This window comes from Cyanistes caeruleus, chromosome 10 (assembly GCF_971803275.1).
Source record: "Cyanistes caeruleus chromosome 10, bCyaCae1.hap1.1, whole genome shotgun sequence".
In the NCBI taxonomy this organism is placed as follows: domain Eukaryota; kingdom Metazoa; phylum Chordata; class Aves; order Passeriformes; family Paridae; genus Cyanistes; species Cyanistes caeruleus.
The window spans coordinates 30,360-39,105 of record NC_141710.1 but is presented as its reverse complement, the minus strand read 5'-3'; the positions used below and the strand labels follow the sequence as shown (position 1 = coordinate 39,105).

Sequence of the window (8,746 nt, the reverse complement as noted above, 5' to 3'; positions counted from 1 at the left end):
CGTGTGACGGGACAGCACATGTTTGTGCAGCTTACCCCTGCCACTGACACAAGCACGGATTTGCAGCACCCTATGCCACCCACGGTGTGACAGGTTTCTGTGCTGCGCAGGGCTTTTCTCTACATCTTGGAGTAAAAGGGAAAGCACAATTGTCGCAGAGAGGAGCAACAGCAGTAGGTAGCAGCAGAAGGAAGTCGTGTTCGTACTTCTTCCACACGACAACAGGCTACTAATCAGGAAGCGTGTGAGTGGCAGCTACGTTCCACTTGCAGTCTGAAAGTTTCGCGCGCCAGATGCTTGTTAAACATGTTTCTTATTCGCCTGCCCACAGCGCTCGTGCTTTCCACCGCCCGAGCCCAGAGCGGCACTCTCTCTCAGACACACATGGTACTTTGGCCGGTTGCCAAGAGCTCCGGAAAGCAGCTTCTGCCGAAGGAGGCTCACCTCCTGCGGTTACGTTATCCGAACTGCGGAGCCGCGGCTTCTGCCTTTCTTGCTCTTAATGCAAGGGGAAACGTTTGCACTGCGTCTGGCGAGGAGAATGTGTGACAGGACAGCACATGTTTGTGCAGCTTACACACAGGCCAGCTGAACCTGGCATCTCTGAATGGGTCTTTACATTCTTCCCAGGAAGATGAATGGCAATCACTATTTTGGCAGGGAGGAAAGTGCATCAGCTAGCAATTTGCTGTAGAAAATGTGCTTTCTGCTCCTCTCACAGCCAAAACTCCTACCCATTTCTTGGAAGTCCTTCTTAGATAAGGACCGTGTTCAACTGAGTGACAGTGAAGCCAAATGGCAATGCCGCAATCAATTGTCCTGTACACAATCTCCTTCATCCACGTGGAAGGTTACTCACGGGCACACAAGAGGACGGAAGAAACCCAAATGCATCGTTGGACATAATAAAATCAGACGTGTTGAGGGATGAAGAAATCTTGCAGAGATATGGAAAGCTGCCCTGAAAACCCAGTTCGGGGAGAGCCTGAGCTCTTTTGTGCTTCTAGGCCTGAAGATGCTCAGCACCTTTCCCAGATGCTCAGCAGGCAGTAGGATTGTGCCTGAATCTGGCTCTGGAAATGCCAGTGCCTCAACTGAGAGCTGTGGCAATGATTTCCATTGCATGGAGAGGGGCCACAGTCCTGCAAGAGTCTTTCAGCAGAGCAAACAGCAGCCTGGAGGGTGGGCAATGCTGCATCTGGACCACTGCATGCTCATCCTTCACCACAATGCAGAGCTGCCATGGATCACTTTTTCCATTTCTCCTGTTGGATATGTTTTGGAGAAGTTGTTCTAGGTGGCTTTGGATGGTGATCCAAGTAGGAAGCAGCCATTCGCCTGCTGTGATATCCTTACAACTAGTCCTAACTTCTCATTGCCTTTGGTTTGATGGGGGGTGTTTTATCTGTTTGTTTGATTGGTTTCTTTGGGTTGGTTTCTTTGTGTTTTTCTCTGTTTTGCTTGGAGTTTCTTTTCCTTTTTTAGAAATGACTGGTGAAGTTGGCACAACCAAACTCCAGAAAACGTAAAGCAAGCTTGACTTTCCAGAAATTGCTTTTGGCTGGCTTTAGCTGCATTCCCCAGGATCACGATCAGCAGTAGATATTTGCAGGTTTTGCTCTGCATCCTCAGCCTGCCCAGATGTTGTTCAGTGTTTCAGCAGTGGAGAAGACGATGGATATTTTGCTAAACCTCCTTTCAAACAACAAAACTTGGGTTGGCACGACAGAAAAGAAGAAAAGAAAATCTTCGCCAGTTAGAACAGAGCCAGAGTCCCACCATTTCCCCCTCCACTTTGCTTTCTTTTCTACATTTAGAGGTAAAGCTTCCATCTCCAAAAGCTTCCATCTCTCACTTCCTGATGTAGCCATTTGCTACCCTTTAGCCTTGACTGCCACGCATCGGACTGCTGTCCGTGTGGGGCTGGGGATGCTCAGCCTGGAAAGAGAAGGGGGCTGGCGAGGCCTCCCTGCAGCTCTAGGAAAGATGGGCACAGAGAGGAGAAGCCTTTCAACTGGAGGAGTGAGCTTGAAGTTGGATCTAATGAAGCTGCTCTTTTCCACTCCGGCTGCTGGGCCACTGGCCCAGGCTGTGCACAGAGGCTGGGGATGCTCCATCCTTGGCAACATCCAAGGCCAGCTGGGAGCGGGGCTCTGAGCAACCTATTCTGGGCGAAGATTGCTCCGCTTGGAACAAGATGGTCTTTAGGGTCCCTTCCAAGCCCAAGCACCCAGGGATTCCATCATTCATTCTACGGTCTCCGTTGTCCACTTCAGCCTGGGCCTGAACTCCTGGCGGTGATGTCACAGTGCACGCTCCAGCTAGAACTTCCAGCATCCAGCAACGGCCACAACACAACCCTTGGCTCCTTGTGCCAGCACGCTCTTCATTCACCCTGCTCCAAGCCTACCCCTGTCACCTTGTTGCCACCTGCTCCCTGATTCCCCCAGCAGTCCCCAAAGCTCCCCATCGCTTGGATTTTGCTCTCCATCCCTGCAGGATGTCTGCATTTGTTCTAAAAGAGGTATGGTACTATTCCACGGAGGCGGACACCCCGCAGCTGCCTGGCTGGGCTGGAGCTCTGTGGGACAGGCTGGGAAAGGGACCCCACGCTGAAATTTTGCTACCTCTGCAGGCTGGCACAGACCGAGAGGAGGAGACGGACGTCGATACACAGACTGATAGAGAAGAAGCCATGGAAGTGGACGGAGAGGATACTGGAGAGCAAGAGATGGATGTGGATATGTACGAGACAGAGGAAGAGATGGAGGTGGAAACGAAAGATTATATTGAAGAGATGGATATTGATCTAAAAGACAAGGAGGAAGACATGGTCTTGGGATGAAGACCGATGCCAGCAGCAGAACAGGCAGGTGCTCCCCACAGGCAGAGTGGGTCCCCTGCTGCCAGCCTGGGGCCGGGCTGGGCACTCCCTGCTCAGGGACACGCTAGCCCATGCACTGGATTCTGCTGGCCATCCCTGGCCTGGCCTGGGCTTGCTGTGGGCCACACAAGCCCTGTTCCAGTGCCTGGGCCACAGCCCCCAGCCAGGCTCCCTTCTGGCAGCAGAGTCCCACTGGGCCAGTGTCCCAGCCTGGCAGCACATGGAACACCCTTCCGTGCCTGACTGCACTGACCGTGCTACTTGTTTTTCCTTCCAGGACTTAGGGACATCACAGACACAGATGCCACCCTGCTGTACATACATTTTACAGTTGTTGTGTTCAGGATAGAGGTTTTAGAGTTTGTTTAAGTTGTCTGTAAATACGTTTCATAGAGTTTTGTTAGAGCTGTTCTCAGGTAAATAAGTTCTATAGTTTGTTGTTGTTGTTGTTGTTGTTGTTGTTGTTGTTACCAATATTCTTACAGTGTAAATATGTGGTGTAGTTCATTCTTGTTCCTTTTCTTCTACAGATAAACAGTCTTTGATTTTCACACCCCAGTTCTCTTTGCATTTTCTTCGGGCACATTTGCAAAGCTGTGGGTTGTTTCGGGAACAATGTTTGCAGGACTCTAAAAAGAGTATCAAAACCGCTCTGCCACACTCTCAGCTGCTGCTGCTGCCCCAAAAAGCACTGGCTGGCTTTGCTCACACAATCACAGTTGTGGTGGCATTTCTACCACACCGCAGGACAGCGATGTTTTCCCTCTTCTCCTGGAAATACCTACAGCACTTGTGGGTAGCAAGGCAAACATGAGCCTCTTTTAGTGGCCCTTGAAACTGGACATGTGAAATGAGGTACACAAAGCCACAGGCCAGCTGAACCTGGCATCTCTGAATGGGTCTTTACATTCTTCCCAGGAAGATGAATGGCAATCACTATTTTGGCAGGGAGGAAAGTGCATCAGCTAGCAATTTGCTGTAGAAAATGTGCTTTCTGCTCCTCTCACAGCCAAAACTCCTACCCATTTCTTGGAAGTCCTTCTTAGATAAGGACCGTGTTCAACTGAGTGACAGTGAAGCCAAATGGCAATGCCGCAATCAATTGTCCTGTACACAATCTCCTTCATCCACGTGGAAGGTTACTCACGGGCACACAGGAGGACGGAAGAAACCCAAATGCATCGTTGGACATAATAAAATCAGACGTGTTGAGGGATGAAGAAATCTTGCAGAGATATGGAAAGCTGCCCTGAAAACCCAGTTCGGGGAGAGCCTGAGCTCTTTTGTGCTTCTAGGCCTGAAGATGCTCAGCACCTTTCCCAGATGCTCAGCAGGCAGTAGGATTGTGCCTGAATCTGGCTCTGGAAATGCCAGTGCCTCAACTGAGAGCTGTGGCAATGATTTCCATTGCATGGAGAGGGGCCACAGTCCTGCAAGAGTCTTTCAGCAGAGCAAACAGCAGCCTGGAGGGTGGGCAATGCTGCATCTGGACCACTGCATGCTCATCCTTCTCCACAATGCAGAGCTGCCATGGATCACTTTTTCCATTTCTCCTGTTGGATATGTTTTGGAGAAGTTGTTCTAGGTGGCACATCGCCACTGCTCCCACTGGACACCGCAGAAGAGGAGGATCCGTGCAGCTGTGTCACTAGGGCAGAGCTGGGCCTTCCTTCCTCACGGGAGTCCCCAGGAAGACTCTTTTTTTAGGGCTTGTAGTCTAGGCTGTCATCCCAGTCGAGTCTCCGCGAGGTTATGTCGGGCCCTGGAAAGAAGCCAGGGGACTCCTCTGGGTCTTCCTTGTTAGATGGTGCTGGTTCTATTCCTTCCCTTTTGCGTGGCTCGTTGTTTTGGGGTTTTTTCCAGTCTGGGTGCATCCCATAAGTCTCTGGTCTCTCTCGTTTGCATAAAAGTCCGTATGTCATCTTGGTACAGCAACTCGGGAAAAGGATACAATGTTGCCATGTGGGAGTCTCGGAGCAGTGGGGGCAGTGCCTGGCTGAACACAGAACAAGAAACACAGGGTACAGCAACTTGGGAGAGGGGGCAGGGCCTGGCTGAACAAGGAATAAAAAAATATGGGGTACAGCAATTTGCGACAGGGGTACAAGGTAAGTAAACCTGGGACAGGGGTACAAGGTAAGTAAGGAGTTTACAAACAGGAACTGTAACATATTATTCTTAACAATATCCCCCCTCTTATATTTTGATCGGGCTCTAGCCCGCATCAACCATTAACTTCTGGCTCTTGGGAATATTTATCTCTTAATTCTCGATATTGCTCATATATTTCCCTGGCAGTTTTGTGCTCTCGATCCTGACTTTGGGTTTCCATTAACATGATCCTGGCCTGCTTCTTATCTTTTATTTCAGGGATCTGGATGCTTGCTTGTACTGTGGTAGTCACTGTCTTGATTAGGCAGGGGAGTAAACAGGGTAGGAACAAGAAACTTGCAAATGCACAGACAGCATTGTAGTAATAGATCAAAATGTAAAATTGTATATGGTGATACGAATAATAAAGGCATCAAGTTGTCATAATAGACTGATGTCTATTAACACTCAGAAGATGGTGTGTGGTGATCAATATATGGTTTTGTTGAAAGATAGTATTATTTCATTATTATGTTACATATACTGTTATTGTCATCATCACTTTGCCCTTGAGTTTGTGATGCTTGAAGGAAGGTTTTGCTGAAGGTCTGCTAACTACGTCATTTTTAAATAGCAAGACTGTGATGTATAGGAACTGCTGTTTCCCACAAAAGAAGTGGGTCTGGGCTATTTCTTTTCACTTAAGACTGTCATTCCTTCTCATCCCCCCATTTTGGGGAGGGATAGCATTTGTGGGGTCCAAGGAATTTCATGAATAGTGTGCTAGCCCATTCTAAGGAATAGGTGACCAGCTGAAGGGACCTAATCTGAACTGGAGTTTCCAGAAGGTATCCTGTGCAGGGCAGTGTGAACTGAAGCCTCTGGCTTGGAGAGAAAGCCAAGAATTCACAAAGAGCTGCACTAGAGATAATGTCACTGCAGCTGTTGTGCAGGATCTGTTCCTCAGTAAGAGAGCATTATTTACCTATCTGAAATAGCTTAAAAATGCTCTAATTTTTTTAAAAAAATTCTTCAGTTTATACTATATAAATAATCACCGATTGTGAGATTCAATCTCAAATGTCAAAAAGCTTTCTTACAGTTAGTTAAACTTAATTTATTTTTTCTGGTCCTGGTCTCATCTAGCATACACCTCTCATGTTTTCTTTGAATTTTCTTCAGCATTAGGAACTTAAAAAAGATCAAAAGTATACATAGATTTAGGAACACTGTGTAGCAATATTCTCTTGTGCTGAGCTGGATCTTATTTTTTGTCTGGGCCAGGAGTCCTGTGCAAATTGATTTAAAAGGCCTAGTTGTAGGATGTGGATTGTAGGATGATGCTGAGCTGGCAGTGCTCTTGCTGTGAAAAAGGCAGATGGGATGCCGATGCATCAGGTATTACAAATGCAGATAAAAAAGTATTGATGTCACTGCAAACACTGCTACTCTGAAACAGAGAAAGAGATGTGATTCAAATCTTCTGTATTGAAAAAGATTAATTGAAACTGTACTGGAAGCAGAGACATGTTGCCTCTAAAATGGCAGAAGAGAATGACCGAATGTTTGTCTCAAGTAGCTGTGGAATGGATGATGTGATTCTAATTTCTAAGGAAAAAAATTGATGAAAAAAATTAGATAAGCCTAAATATAATATTGGCTTAAGATAAAATGTACACAGGTCATTGATAAAGTTTGGTTTAGAGTCTAAAAGGTGTTCCTGAGTGTTACAGCCAGTAGATTCTGGGATAAAAGGAGTGTTCAGTGGAGGAAGGAATCAGACTGGATTTGGTAGCTTTGCGATAGGTCTGTGGTGGAGATTCGGGGCTGTTGGACCCCAAGGAGCTTTCGGAGTGTATTTTTAAGCAGTTAGTGCCCTCTAGTGAGAGTCTTAGGTAATAATCTTGGTCCTGGTTTTGTAGTATGTTAACAACTCCTAACAGTACTTTGGTGTGTTACCGAAATGAAAGAAGCTTTGGTATTAAAAATGCAGGAGGATGAGTGTATGAAGAAAGATCCTATGAATGCAAGTCATCAAGTGGTTTGTATTGGGAGGGATCTTTAAAGGTTTATTATAAGTGTAACCACCTTCTCATGTGGATTGTGTCCTAAAATCTTAGGTACTTCTTTAGACGATCACTAAAGTTTTTGCAGTTCAGTGTAAAGCAGAAGATGTCAACAAACTTGTGATTTCAGTCTTGACAACTGAAGAAGCACTGCATTACATACCTGTGGAACCAAGTGGCAGGATTAGAAGTACCAAACTCGTGGCAAAGTAGATGTTTCTGTTTTGAAATAAGCACATCATCTAAAAGCATAAATCAAGATAAAAATCGCTGCTTTCTTAGAAGTCAAAAAGTTACAGCTACTATTTTTTAAATATTTTTTTTCTAAAGGTTACAAAACCCCACTGGAAAAAAATCCTGGAGATGATAAAACAGATGAAGAGATGGAGGGGACACATTCAGAGGATGAAATGTTTGCTCAGAGAGGCCTTCGCAGAACTCAGAGTATGAAGTCTGTGAAAACTATTAAAGGCCATAAAGAAGCAAGTATAATCCTGGTTAATTGAGTTTGTTCTTTCAGTGTATAGTGGCATTATTCATAGTGCAGAAATTTATTTTTATTTTTAATATTGGAGAAGTTGTCAACAATAACTGGGTTCCAGAATGCTAAATGGGGAAGAAAGCATGTGACAACAATATCTAAGTTTGGAGCTTTTGTAGTTTGATGTGTTTAGGGGAAATATATGTACGAAATTAATGAAGCAAGGAGCAAGGGAGAGGAGACGAAACAGACTCTGTATTTGAAATGCTAATTTTGGCACCACCAAGCCTAATTTCAGGAAGTGTTCGCCTTGAAAAGGGTATGAATAACAATAATATTATTTGTGTGTTGTGCACACTTAAACATCTGCTGTTTAATAGATAAAGAATATTCAGAATTTTTTAGTTGCCGTAGACAAACAGCCTGACTCTTTGTGATCTACAAAGAGAAGATCCTAGTTAGCATCCTAGTGAATGCATCACAAAATTTAAAGATACTCCAGTATAAATCTCTGTGAAGTCTCATAAAAGTTTTTGGGTCATTCCAGGAAAACTATTGATACTTACTCTTCTTGCCCAATTCTGTTGAAACTTTATTTTATTCAGTCATAGGTAGATTCTCTTAGTGAAACCGGGTGTCCAAAGCACATTGGAAGACATTTGCTAAATAGGATTAGTGGGGAGCTGAATTATATTTCCATTTCATGTGACTTAGTACTTCATTATAATTTTGTTTTTCCCCTCAGATACGATACGGATCACTAAAATACAGAGTAAAGAAGAGACCCGTTGTATACTTTTAAGTGTACTGCACAATTCCTGCAAGAGAAACTGCTGTACTATAGTAACTTGAATTCAAGTGTTAAAGATCTGTGTACAATGCCTAGAATGAGTCTGTATGAACAGATATGGTAGGGCTTGGTTTTGTGAGCCCAAGTGATCAGATAAAGTATTACTCTGTTTTTCCATAATTGTGTCATGTTTAGATTTAAATCTGGACAAGTTACAGCATGGATTTCAGCACTCCTTAAATAGGAGTAAAATGAGTAATAGGAAATACTCCTTTGCCAGAGGTATTGAACAGGTTGAAATAATTGCAAATCAAATTGAATTAAGAGAAGCTGTAAGTATGTAGAGCTTGTGAAAATTGAACCATAGTGTCCCCAAGTTTACACTGAAAGATAAATATACTTGAAACATTTTTCTGAACTACAATTCCTGAAAA

At 44.8% G+C, this 8,746-nt stretch overlaps 1 long non-coding RNA gene across 2 annotated transcripts; it reads left to right on the top strand.

The window, feature by feature from the left end:
- Positions 1–2,323: 2,323 nt before the first annotated feature.
- Positions 2,324–8,489, top strand: LOC147651164 (uncharacterized). 2 transcript variants are annotated; one of them, XR_015274387.1, is made up of 4 exons: positions 2,324–2,524; positions 2,636–2,869; positions 3,162–7,523; positions 8,268–8,489. It is a non-coding gene; the product is annotated as an uncharacterized LOC147651164 (long non-coding RNA). The 2 variants fall into 2 exon arrangements; XR_015274386.1 differs by lacking the exon at positions 8,268–8,489 and having other exon boundaries at positions 3,162–7,533.
- The last annotated feature ends 257 nt before the right edge of the window (positions 8,490–8,746 follow it).